Source organism: Pyxicephalus adspersus, chromosome 3 (assembly GCF_032062135.1).
Source record: "Pyxicephalus adspersus chromosome 3, UCB_Pads_2.0, whole genome shotgun sequence".
NCBI lineage: Eukaryota > Metazoa > Chordata > Amphibia > Anura > Pyxicephalidae > Pyxicephalus > Pyxicephalus adspersus.
Window position 1 is genome coordinate 75,626,561 of NC_092860.1, and position 14,769 is coordinate 75,641,329.

General features: G+C 36.4%; 1 protein-coding gene across 2 annotated transcripts in view; it reads right to left on the reverse strand.

Moving 5' to 3' along the window:
- CSGALNACT1 (chondroitin sulfate N-acetylgalactosaminyltransferase 1) overlaps window positions 1-11,813 on the reverse strand; it is a 193,570-nt gene extending 181,757 nt beyond the window's left edge. For both annotated transcript variants that reach the window (XM_072405281.1, XM_072405279.1), the window contains exon 1: window positions 11,474-11,813. The gene's annotated coding sequence lies outside the window, so the exon portion shown is untranslated. The remainder of the gene's footprint in view (window positions 1-11,473) is intronic.
- Window positions 11,814-14,769: the final 2,956 nt, after the last annotated feature.

Genomic DNA, 14,769 nt, shown 5'->3' on the forward strand with positions numbered 1-14,769 from the left:
TGCCTGATGAGTTGTAGCTTTTAAAATTTGCTTAGCAAAACCCTGAAACTTGTCTGTCAAGGTACCAGTGATCAAAGGAAACTAATATTTTATGTAATCAGTAATGGAAACTGACATACCTGTAGGACCTCTCATTTTTTTAACAAAATAAATAAAATTAAAATCCATATTAAAACAGCATCTGTTAGTTTTCCACAACATAAACTTATAGTCATATGAAATGAAGCTTTGCAAAATTCTTAAGATCTATACAGTGGGTTCCTAAAGGAAGTTGGATGTATGGCTTCAGATGTTTGATATAGTAGTTTAGCATGCTTTCTGTTTGTCAATTGCTATTCCTTATTGCTTTCTGTAATGACCACTGATATTGTTTGGGTAATTAGACAAGGGGAAGGGGGGGGGGGGGGGGGGAGGGGCAAAAGTTGGAAATCATGATTTTAACAGCACACTAATAAAAACAGAGTTATATAACTTTTTTTGCTGGCAGACTGGCTGATTGAGCCTGCTCTGAGCTAACTGAATATTTTATATTGTGCCTATATTGCAAAAGAAAAAAGTACACCCACTGGGCTATTTGTACCCTGCCTAGCCCATGAAACACACACAGTACTTTAGAAGTGTAATGGAGGTATAATGCTGTTAACAGTAGAACAACCACAAATCTCTTACATATGCAGAAAAATGGCTAATTAATGTGATACACATGAAAATAAAAGTCAGTAGAAGCCACCAAGTCGGTTTGCTCCCCAGTAAATGACACATGCTTGCAATCCTCCATTGTAATAGTGCAATTTGCCCCACAATATCCTCAGCTCACTCCTCTGTATCCACCGAAATTCCAGAATACACAGTTTACTAACCAGTAATAAGATCTCATTTTATGCTGTATTAATAATATTTTGTGAGAAAAAGAAGTCTATGCAAAATTATTTTGGTGTGCATCATTTCAAGAACTGGCATACATTTGATAATGATAGTATAAAGTTTGCATGGAATAGGTGGATAACTCTACAGATACTTCCATGTGTAACAAAGCACTAAAGTTTGGCAGTCAGAAGGTTAATAAAGTAATGAGCCCCATATGTAGGCAATCACTAATTACTCAAGAGAATGTACTTATTTTATTTTTAAACTGCAAATATTCCTCTGACACCTAATTGATGTTAATGGTATAAGGCCATAGGCATTGCAAACATCCAGAGAACAACTTCAAAGCATGATCAAGTTGTTCCCAACCAGCCAATCTCAGATATGATCAGCTTTGAAGCTATATCACAAGGGTCTCTGTTCTGTCAGTGTCACCGGAACTGTGAAAAGTTATACACTGAGATACCTCCCACCACATAGTCTGAACTATTCAAAGCAATTAACTGGCGAAGCTTGAAAACTTAGTGTGTTTATTGCTTTGAAAATATATAACACAGTTACAACCATTTAGCAATAAATGGATTGATTGCGTCTTTTATTTTAATGGTGAAGTTTCAGTTCTGTCACAAACAACAGACAGATTATAAATTAAGTGGGGTAAAGGGTGATAAAGAGGTCCTGTTTTTTATTATGGTACATGAAATTGAGCAAGACAGAATTTCAGCTAACATTCTACCATTTTTTTTTGAGGGGGGCATCACTGAACACCCTCTTTTCCAGGAGCCCCTGGGGTAAATATAATATGCAAGAAGATTTCTGGATTGTACATTGGTTAAAACATATAGATATTCTGATTAGGAGTTTATAGAAATCAGACAATGTTGCACATTGCACACCCAAATTGCAGAGAACCCTGTCAACCCCAACTGGTTTGGAATCAGCTAAAAAAAGGAAAGTGGATAAAGTGACTGGGAAACTTATGAACGTTTAATTGAAGTATTGCTTGGCAGTCACCTCTTACATACATTTTACAGTTAGATACTTAAAAAAGAGTATGTGGTTATGTTTAAATGATTGGTAATATTTTACAATTGGATCACTTGTAGTAACCCATCTACTGGCTTCTGATACACTACCTGCAGGACATGAGCTCAAATTGTGAAAAAGTAAACCACAGAGTCCACACCTTATCCCCAATGAAAATCTATGAGCTATGCTAGAGAAGACTTTACACAGCAATTCAACTATCCCATCATCAATACAAGCACAAAAATACATGCAAATGGAAATATTGGAATATGGAAGTGTTGAGACACTGCATAAGCTTATCCAAACAATACCACAGCACATGTGTATTGTAATCAAAGATAAAGGTGATACAACACATAATTAGAAATATTTTTTTGAGTGATATTTTTGCAGGCAGCATGTTTCTCAAAAAGTGAAATTCCAAAAGAGTATTCTCTCCACCACAATTATGAATTCTGTTCTTTTTTGACCAACTTCAGTTGTATTCCCAAAAATACAAAAAGCTGCCAGGGATATCTCCAGCATGTAAAAAAAACTTTTAGGTTGCCAGTTTTGGGTGGACTAACACTGAAACAGTTCTTAAAAGAATAATGGAAGCAATTCATTTTATACCATATCATCTCATATAGAGTATATCCTCATATACCAGAATCACCTAATCCCAAGTAAGATGTGAACATTTAAGATTGAGTAAACAGCAGTGGAATTTAGCACAGCGCTGCATCTATGAAAATAACACAGAGGTACTATACAAGTTCTCCAAGCTTGCAGAAAGACAGACAGCTTCTTGTGTTCTGGAGGAAGAACAGTTTCACAAATGGCGAGTTAAGGGGATGGATTTATTTCCATAAAAAAATACTCTCTCATAACATAACGCTCTACATAAAAATGTAAGCTTGTTCAGGTTGCAGACTGTGTGCAATAGAAGCAGTGGGCTGAGAACAAAAACACTATAGAGCTACACAGATCAATACACACATTCATAATTCACCACTACTCTGGATGAAAATCTCGCTATATTTAATTATATAGAAAAGAAAAGTGAGGCTTTCTGTGGTAAAGGTCACAGCGGTAAAGTCTGCATGTCAAATGGCATTCATAGAGAGCCCGAACTATTTCAAGTCTTGTTACAGTGTCAAGAGTAAATTTAGGCCTGTAGTGTAGAAGAACGCACATCCGTAAAATTACCATTGTTTCAGGAATGCTGCTTGACATCTCTGCACTGGGGATTGTTATTGTTTTTGTCACTTATTATAGCATTTCCAGTTTCCCTGAAGCTGAAAGGAAACTGAATGAACTGACTGGGACACCATGTATCTTCCTCTTCCCCTGTCAAAATGACACAAGCACTGGTCTTAAAAGCTTTACTGGTCTTCTGCCTGCTGCCATTTAGATCTTAAGTGAACTCCCCATTAACCTCTGGCAGAATGTATGCTGTTAATACGCAACTAACTTTTACTCTGTCATTAATTATTCATTGTACTTGCACTCAATAGACAGTACAACAATATATAGGTTCCACTGGTAACACTTATTAAACAAAAGATTGGCTAGTATACACAAATGGATTGGGCCTTTTAACTGATTTTACACTATTCTACTAAAGATAAAAGTAGAAGCATTTTAAGTAAACCTGTCATGAACCTTTCCTAAAAAAAGCCCCACTTATTTACCTCTTTTATTGGTAAATATAAGACAAAAAGTATCCTGATCCCTCTTCAAAAGTTCTGGAGCCACTATTTACTGGCCACTACTATACCCCCTTACATTAAAAGGGCAATGTATTAAAAACCTTGGCAGTTTTTTCTCTTGTGTACCTGCATTCAACGAGTATGTACCTGCATCCAACAGCAACCTACTTTGGCTGGGATCCTCCCCATGTACATTCCTAGAACAAGGTTACCATTTACTTTTATCTATGTACTAGCAACCAAAAACCATACATTACTTAAGCTCAAGCTCCCCTGAGGAAGCCTAGAAGGGCGAAAAGTGCCAGGCTCGCATAAGACAAATACGGTTACAATAGCTAGAACATTTCTGTTTAGAATATATATTTCAGCCTGGTGATACATAAACTAGACTTGATATATGCTTAAATGATTCGTGTATAATAATTATTTAAGAAACCTGAATTTTATCAATACATAATAATGATTTTATCCAAAACTTAGGAGCTAAAACCTCTTTCTTTTATCCCTTTTTCTATATTTTGATCACTCAGAGGTAGCTCAACACAATTTTTGGAGGGAAAATAAAGCTTTTAGTTCTACTTTCCATTTTTTTTTGGTTTCTTGTTTGCAAATGCTCGGTATTTTCTTTTCGTTTGAAGATGATTTATATGGAGGATGTAAAGGATTTTTTATTGTTAACAAAAATGTACCAAAATGTCACAATATTTTCCAACTAAACGCACGCTAACAGTAATAAATTATACATAATAATACGGTAGTTAGGTCTGGAAAATTGTAACATTTTCGTTTTTTAAGACTGACTCATCTACACCATTGTTACTGGATTTTCACATATCAAAAAGACTACATCTGTCTTATTACTTTGTAATTTTGTCCTATCATAATTAAACTTCTCATTACTGAATATAAACTGCTTCAAGACTGTTAACATTATCCTCAAAGGAGTCCAGTCTCAGCTGGATCTCCTGAGCTAGTTAAAAGTCACCTCCACCAACTCACTCTGCATAATCCACGGTAATAATGATAGCTTATGCCTGTGCAGTGATTACTATTTACATTAGAGAAACATTTACTTGGTTTATGTGTGAGAGGAGTATTGGTTCATTTACATTTCCTGCCAAGATAATCAATATTTTTGCTGCGTGCTGATTAAAATATGCATTACCTGATTGCAGAGGAGACGATGTTGATGAAGTATAAGTGAAAATGAAAAAGTCTGAGATGCATAAGCACGGTAATGGCACATACAAGTACAAAAAAGAGTTACAAGGTCTCTGGAAGGTTTAACTCTTCTTTACATTGAAGGTGACATTTATACAAAGTAAGTTAAATATACTGAAAAGGTCTTTAAAAGACCAAACTCTTTTTTTTAATTTACAGTAAAGTAGGAGATAGGTAAACCCCTTTTTGTTTTCCATCTTTCATTAAGACAAGGGAGATTTCTTTTCATTCTTTGTCCTATGGACACTGCAGGTGATAGTATATTTTTCTAATATGCAAGAAATCTCTTCCTAAACTTGTTATGAATTCCTAACAAGGTCACCAAACTATTGCTGTGGGGTCAGGAGAGGCAAACTGCAGTGTGGGCAACAAGTTTTGCATGTAGCTAGTCATGTTGCACATCTTCAGACCACAACCGCTGCATTCACCTACCCACCTCTCCTATTCACTTGGAAGAGGCTAGAGCAATGATAAGGCATGAAGCTCACCCTGGGTGTGAAATGCCACTTAATCTTCTTTTTACTCCTCTATGGTTTAAGTATTTTATTATATCTTTGTAATAAGTACAATAAAATACCTGTTGATATTGTCAGATGTCTTTTGAGCTAATAATTTTCTATATACACTCCTATGAACAAGGAGAGGGCTGTGCTCTCTGTCCATCAGAATTGAATAGGCAGGGCTGACACCATGTGCTTTGGTATTCAGAGCTAAAAATCCAGTTAGTATTATCATGTCAAAAAGGAAGGTAGAAGCACACTCTGTTTCCTGGACCATCAACCGTTATTTTTCTGTGCTTGATGCATGTTTTATGGGGATATAACATGTGGAAGTGTAGGTGTATTACACAGATGTACTATTTTATTTATGTATTTATTTATTTTTAAACATTGCTTTTACCTCAAAGTTTAATAGTGAAGAATGATGGTCTATCTTTATAAATGATAAATCACCATGTACTTTGGTAACTCTCCACTGAATACTTCTCAATCTTCTCCTCTCCATCATTCACAATGATGTTGATTTACAAAAGTAGTTCAGGCTGTGCAACATGAATTATTACTATCACTTATCTCAGGTAATACAATAAAATTTCATTATGAGGGGCTATTTATAAAACAGTGAATCTGGCATTTCCTGAAACATTCCCTTCCCTGGTGGAGAATCTTCCAGGTCCATGTGTTTCAATAGTAATTGATTCTCGACCAGAGAATGTTAAAGTAAAAATTAGATTCAGTACTTTAAAATAGATCCCTTTGAAAAAGTACCCAATCACATCCAAGGAAATGTATAAAAGATATGGTTTTACCTTGCACATGGATGGATGTTTTTTTGGTCAGCGAAGCTTCAGATCATTCATATAGTTAATTATGCCTTGCAGAGAGATAATTCATTCTGCTAAGTAAACAGCTTAAATTTCTTCTGAAAATCAGCCCTACTGTGTTTAAATAATCGCTCATTGCTGCTGTTAGAGTCTGCCCACCTCAAATCTTAATATTTTGCACCATTTACCTGATGGTGCAAAAAGCATAGAACCTGGAAGTAGTAAAAATTGTTTTGGCAACAGTTATCTGTACCTAAATGTGAATATTAAAAATAATATTCCATGCATCACTTGCTTTGGATCAGCTGATACAATTCAAGATATACCTACATGCACTAAACAGAATAAAGGTATTTAATAGTGTAATAGTCATATACACTGCAGAATTAGGAATATGTGGTTATAACCTTCCCAGTGACTCTAAAATATGCAGTTCTAACATGTCTATATACCACTAAGATAAAAAATAATTCAATAAATTGATATAGCATATTTGTCTTCTGCACAATGTATACGCAAGGCATAATATGTTGTTATAGAAGTGATATCCCCCAGTTCAATTTCTTGCTGTTTTCTACTTCTGCCAAATATGTAAATGTCACTTACTTCTATTATGACAACCCAGAAGTGTGCTGTACATATCTGTATATAGAACTCCCATTGAAATCTAAATCCCTGCTTTTTAGGTGCCATTTCAGACATCCCTGTAATAGAACTTTCATTTTTGCTGAGATACTCTCAAAGGTTCTTGTGCTAAAGGAATGCAGACACTGCATCTTTTCTTATTACAACACTTAGATTGTTCAGGTGGTTATAAAAAAACTACTCGCTCCTATTCATAATCAAGTATGACAAAGGACAAGCTCAACCAAACAGCAATTTTTGATTTTTCAGAACAGAGAACGGTACGACTTTTAAAATATGTGTACTAATATCTATGCAAAGCATATTTTTCATAAATCTTTTTATCTATGCAACCTTTAACAATGAAGTTTTTTTTAATTATTATTGCATTATTATTTTTTATAATATTATTATTGCTTATCTTACATACACTTCCACTTCAGTACTGTAACTATATAGCCCTTTGGAAGTGTAGGGGACCACCCTTAAGCCCCCCCAGAAATTATGGGTTTACGACCACTGCTTTACAGAATTGTCCCAAGCAGTCACCTCTTTTAACTATGACACTATCTATAGGATGTAGAGAAAGGAAGGTGTTCTGTAGTCCTAGTGTGACAGCATTGCTCCCTACAGCTCAGTGTGTAAGAAGTATGTTACTGGTAGGAATACCAAGTGAAAACAAAGGGAAACAAGCCTGCAAAGACTAATAAAGACACCTCATTTAATGCCTGCTTAACCACAATATATACATGTTTCTAAATTATAATTTGTACATTAATAATCATCATGTGTTAGTCTGTAGAAATGTTTTAACATCTGTGCTGCTTTGTTCATGTGTCAGGATGTCAGACAGCAGCACAGTAAAGTACAAAAGGGAGCAGTGATGCCAGAGTTTTGTGAAATTTGGCATCATTAGTGGCTGTTATCAGAGAAGACATCTGGTAAAATCTGATTGTTACAGCTATCAATGCTGTATAAATTGTGTCTGATACTGTAAGGATTTCAAAATAATCACTACAGATCCCATTTATATTACTTAAAAGTATTCATGGCTATACACATGGCAACTGGATAGAAGGTTCAAAAGCGTTCTATAAAAGTTCATGGAATTCAACAGTCCACAGCCTTCTGTTACCCATGAATTCAATATTGCACAAAGTGACCGAACAATCAAATTTTTGCTTAGCATTGACATAGCAGTCTCTTTTTTCCGTGTGGCAAAAACACACAGGTGTGCCTAAGGGTTGGCAAAACCAACCCATGGCATAGCAACAAAACTTGCAATTGCTACCTGAGCCCTTATCATACCTTAAAATATTGTGGGCCTTGGTGGAGGCTTTGCTGCCTGTGTGCTTCTTATTTCCCAGTGAAACACAATAAATTGGGGAGAATTACATCAGTGGCTCCTGATTTTAGAGAAGGATTTGGATTTGAGGAATGAGGTCAAGAACCAGGACAGTGCCAGGGAGCCAGAAAAAGATGGGGCTGGGAGGAGGATTGTTTGCAAGGAGATACTAGAGGAAGAGCAATTTGGCCTTAGAAGGACAAGTATACTCAGCCAGACCCCGGAACACACAGTGATCAGCCAGGAGCAAGCGAGAAGTTCAAATTCATATAATTAGGGGTCTATATTGCAACCCAACCCTTGTTCCAAGGGAGTCATAAGGGACCTCTGATGGGCACTAGATTGGAAAGGTGAGAGATATGATCCAATGGAAAAATTTCTGACTAACACAAGTTCTGGCAGGCATCACAAGGCACCTAAACTTCAATAATGTTTGAATTTTTAAGTCTGGATAGTTTAAAATCAGAAAGCATTGCAATAATCTTCTACAAGAAAGAAATCCTGTTACTTACAGCTATGGAAATGACTCACAAATGAGAAATTCACAAGCATATCTGGCTCCTGTGGTTTTACTACTCTATTTATGCCATTTTGGATGCACCCTCTAGGTCAAATGTTGGGGAAGCAATTGAAATGAAAAAAACTAAACTGTCAAATTTAGCTAACTAGTGCATTCATTCTGACACAGTTATGTCTAAATTGCACTAAGCTGCACTGTGTACTGAACGCTTTGGCTTTATACACTTCTTAAGGGAGAGGGGGTCATTCAGTTCTCAGAATATAGTAAAGTGCACCAGTAATATAGCTTCAGTATTTTCACTGGATGTTGAGAAAAATACTAAAGAAGCCTGAAAACATACCTATGGACCTGCAAGACCAGAGCAGATATATAGAGTAGGTCTATACACTGTACACAAGCTGAGCATTTGTTATAAATTACACTGTGCCACATCACAATGAATGCAGACTGCAGTGTGGACACATTAGATATTTCCATATTTCCCCTGGATTTCTATCCCAGGCCAGGAGGCCATCTGGCAGCAGGAAAGGAAAAATATATTCATTCCAGATAAATTTCACTATCTAACTAATCATTGCAATGAAAATAGCTGTAATATATGCCAGTCAGTGCTGCATGTATAGCTCTGTGTCCTTATATCAAGGTTAAGCAATAATAAAAGTAATAAAGAGCAAAATATATTGTGATATTGTCACAAGGGAGCATTCACTAATGTATAAACACTTTGAAAGTACTTGACCTTATGCTTGTATATCATTTCCAAAAAAACATCTGAATCCAAAAGCATCCTCCGCAAACTTTGTGTACAGTCTATGAAATCCCTGGGCAAATATGACATGGGGACCCCAAAATTCTGGATCACTGTACCCCCTAAAGTCACTTGTGGCCCTGAAGAAGGTGGGGGTCTTGGGCATTTATCAGGCTTGTCCCTGTCCTGCTTTTATACATTTCAATAAATTCACACAACAAAACATTGATAACTTTAAAACTTCAAAGGTTTTCCTGTTGGAAAATGTAACCTTTATCACAAAGCTAGCATGCATTTAAATTAAACTAATTTCAGAACATCTAAAGGGGGCTTATGTGGGAAAGTACATGAAAAGTTCATACTCTTACGTGCTTACAAATGTCATTTATACATTGCAGAGTTAGTAATGTCACCAATTGCAAAATCAATATATAAAATATAGATATATCTATAATATATGGTATCTTTATTAGTATATATATATATATATATATATATATATATATATATATATATATATATATATATATATATATTGGTGGGGGGCTGACATACCAGCAGAATACCCCACCTCTGACCGCCAGAATCCTCACCTTTATCTACCTCCTACATTCTTTAGGTAGACAAAAGATATAATAGCCATTGCTTACAACTGCCGGCAGTTTAATTTGTAGATGCACTTTGGGGGACAAATCTGTACTTTTGTGCACAAGTAGAGTTACCCCCTAAGGCCTTTCTCATGGAGGCATAACGAATGGACATTTGTGTGTAGAAATCGTAGCATGCTGTAACATAAAAGTGAACGGTTTAGTTTTAGCCTTTCTCAACCTTTCTACCTCTGCAGAACCCTTGAAATACTTGTTTAGGTAATCTCTTCGGGACAGGGTCCTCTCCTCCTGTGTCACTGTCTGTATCTGTCTGTCATTTGCAACCCCTATTAAATGTACAGCGCTGCGTAATATGTTGGCTATATAAATCCTGTTTATTCCTAATAATAATAGGTCTTGGAGAACCCCCAGCTAAATGTGTTACTAAGAGTCATTGGGAAAAAAGTCCCTTATATTGGGGGTCTAGAAATGCTTCTTTACAGTATTGAATAGAATATCCCCTATACAAGGAGGTGTAAAGTTCATTGTTGTTATGCAACTGTCTCAGGTAAGTAGCCCTGGAATCATGTAAGTACCAACAACTGGATGGTCAAGGAACCCCTAGCAAACTGTGGAGGACCCTGGGGTTCCACAGAACTCTGCTTGGGAATGGCTGCTCTGGTACACTCAGAAAATATTGTGATGTCAATATTATCACATCACCTTTCTTTAATTCATGTTGAGTAGAAAATGCTGTCAACCTGAAAATCCCAGGGCACACCTCAATTTAAGTCAATAAATGTGTGCGCCTTAAACACCACCTAGACATTTGTTTGATAATGAGCAATCTTTTACATTTGTGCGATTCTCCCAAAGAAAACCTAAATGAATGAAGAATGTGCACCCACTGCTACAGGCATTTAAAAAGCTTTTCTTTCAAAACCACATGAATGGAAAGTAAATAATAATCCAAACAATACAATCTAATATAAAGTATGTATTTATTAATATATTATTTAGACATTTGATAGGGTGACACCACTATGCACCTGCACCCTGACCCCCTGGTGGTGACTACAAGAGTTCTCCTTACACATTGCACAAACATGTGGTCACCATCAGCAAGCATTTCCACATTGGACACTGGATCAAGTGAATGCAGATCAGAAATACCTGAACAAAGCATTAGGAGATAAAAAAAGAATAAAAAGTGAAGCCTATGTTATGAAATAGAAAAAATCTTATACACAGCGCTTTAGCATATTTCATTTAGAGAAGGTTAGATCTAGTTATTGGTCTCATCAAAATACTGTAACTACAGCAAAAAGGTGAATGTAGAATTTAAGATTGTACAGAATCACAAAACAAACAGAAGCTCAGAGCTGGGAACACATCGTTGGGCATAGGACGATCACATCGCCATGCACAGATCGGTCAATATGATGAAGACATGGCATGAATACACCCCATGTGTGTATATAGGTGGCAATGACATGCAATCAGCGTGTTACCTTTACCTGCAGATTGAAGTTTATTGAGATACCAGCTCCTGTTGAATCGGCTACAAAGTTCATAGCGATCGAAGCGATGGGCTGTGCAGGCTGATCGCTACCATGCGCTCCTCATCACTTGTAATCCAAGCAGAGCTCAGCTTCTCTGGAAAACTTTCATCTCTTACCAACTAGATGAACAAGCTCAGCAAGTGCAAGGAGTCATGAAAACACACCCTGTGCTACTAGAACAAACACTCCTTATTGCTCAAGCGGCATCTCCTGCCTTGTCAAAGCATAAACAAAGCACAAGTGGCAGTCATAAGCTCGCCTGTAATGAATGGGCACAATGTGCAGCCTGGCTGTGTGAATTGTGTGTCCCCAGGAGCTACACACAGCACTGTCTGCACACTGTGCCTACACCTCTCACTGATCTCTATGGACAGAGCGACAGCAGTGACACCTACTGGACGGATACAGCTACAGCACGCTACTGCTCTGTGCTAGGGACAATTCATTCTACATATAGGAAACCTGTACTGAAATGTGGCATTGATGGCTTATAGGGGGTGATGCTGCTGCATTGTAAAATAAATTACTGATTTACCCAAAGTCTCAATTTTTATTAAAATACTTTGTAAAGTGCTGCGCAATATGTTGGTGCTATATCAATACTGTGTAATAATATTAATAATGAGATAAAAATATTTTTATCCTTTTTTCTTCCATTACCACTGTTTTTATTAACAGTGATTTTGTGAATTCATGGCAGCTAAAATGATTCCATTAAAAAAAACGGAAATCTGGCATTCCCTTAACTATTCAGTGATGGGAATCTTCCAGGTCCATGTGTTTCAATGCCAGTAATGGCCAAGGGAGGAAACGTCAGATTTGCTGTTATATAAAGTCATAAAGCAGACCGACTATGACAATGTTAACATTATATATAAAGGTGGCTGTCCTTTTTTAGGAAATTGAAAAATGTTTATTTTTTTACATTTGTTGGGGAGATCTTCTCTCCTTCCATCTTTACCATTGCGTCACATATACCAGGAGGCTGTGGGCTGCTCCTTCTGTATATTCCCGAGATCATTTTTTGAAAGCGCATTTGTTGGAAAACACATAACCCAATCTTAGGCCTGTGCAGTACATGTTCAGGTGACGTGAACAAAAACCTGGAAGAGACAAGAAAGACAATGGCTGTGCCCATCACTCCATCCGGTGCCAGCAAAAAGACGAGACAGCAGAAGACTTGTTTGTGGAGGCATTGAAAACTTTCACCAGCAATGGTAAGTGATGGTTAAGGCCCCGGCAAGTTGAAAGGCCTAAGTCTCAAGTCACTAAACAAAAAAAGATATTTTATTATTCCCAATTGGCCCAAACAATTTTCCATAATGATCACATTTCCTGAAAACTCCCAATAATTTTTGACAATTCTGGAAAATTAGAACATACAATTTTACTAGTCTCAATTGTTAAAGTACAGCTGACTGCAACTGTGTAGTCACCTATTGCTTAGAGGCATACACAACAACAAAGGAAAAGTTTACTTAAATATGGCATTGATTACTTTTTTTACTAACCAAAAATTAAAATACCATGTTTCTGTTTTTGGTTTGAGAATTGGGAGTCGCAGACCTGGAACAAGCATGCATCCAACAAAAGAGAGAACCAAAGGCAGTTGGTTTTGGACAGGACCTATTACATTTTATATTGTGAATGAGAAGTTTAATCAGTAGCAAGTCATGGAGTGGATTTAGCAATACATGTATAGGCATATAAGTGCGTTGCACCTCAAGATTGCTTTTAGATATTTATAGATATATGTGTATAGATATAAATGTACAGGTAGCTATACGACATTCCTGAATGCATTTCTATATTGTCTATTATATGTCTATGTTATTATTGTTATAATGTTTTGGGGTATTGTACTAACCATTGATAGATTATTACAGGGGTTACCTACAAACAGCCGTTTTCATGTACTGAATATTATACTGATTGAAGTTCCTATATCTAGATATCAAACAATATTGCTGTTTGGGTATTGGTAAGATGCCATACATCATTGCATGCTTGAGTATTTGCTGTATTTGCAATACGTTTTATATGTATGTATAGAAATCCCAAAATAATAGTGTATTGGATGTACCTCTAATAAACCGGTTAAAATTAGCAGGGGAGGATACACTTGAGATATATTCTCAGTAGGAACTGTTAAAGTGGTTAGTAGGAATAAGGTATTGTTTAAGAACCCCTCACTGAAGTTTGTTTTTACAAAGCAAGTTGGATAAGAAGTTGGATTGTAAATCTGTGAACTATTGTGCTGTTTGCAGTGAAACCCAAGAAAAGTGGATGTTAATTTTCATATATGTTGGTGAATACAGTTATTAATAAGATTGATTGGTGTCTGGACAAAAGTACATATAGTGAGATTTTGGTTTTTGTTTTGGACAAAAGCATCCTAAATTGATAAAATTTGAGCATGGTTCAGCCATTGCATTTTAAGATTTTTTGTTTTATTGTCAGAAGTGGTTACGTTTTATTACTCTGTTTAGATTGGAATAATTGTAGCCCTTTTGTTCCCTGGGGAGGTGTGATCCTTGATATCACCCTCCAATGTTAACTATTTACTGTAAAGCTGACCATTGTTCCTATCAGACTAATGTCAGTGTATTGACTATATATGGTGAGCAGGACCCCTTTGTTCTATCAGGTCTTTGTTCTTCAAAAGGTGGGCATTCCAGTCACAGTCTATTGTGGTAAAACTTGTGTAGGCAGTTTTAGCCTAGAGTGGCATAACATGTTCTTTAATATGTATTACTAGTTATCTAACACGTTTTATAATATACTGTTTGCAAATTCAAGGTACATGCCTGTTGGAAATAGCATCCTTATCCAGTTTGGGAAGGTTTGTGTCAGCCTATACTCTTAAGCATAAAAGCATCAATGTTGCTTCAAATGAGAAATTTAAAGAGTCTCCATGGGCATATATGCAGGAACTATTTGACCAGCAAACTAAAACCTGTAAAAAGAATAAAAAGTTAAAAAGCCTAGCAATGGCAGGTATGTATGAAGCCTGCATGACCATGAGTGCCAGAATTAATACATTAGAAGACCTGGTACAAAGTTCTGAAGAGAAAATAATAAAAATGGAAACAGCCAACCAAGATTTACTTCACCAGGTAAATACCACTTCCACCTTAAATGAGATGATCAGATCTTCTCAGGAAGAGCAAGGTAAAATTATAGATATAGTCAAGGTGAATTAATTAAATACAAGCAGTTATTAGTGAAATCTGAGACTGAGTGTGGTCACC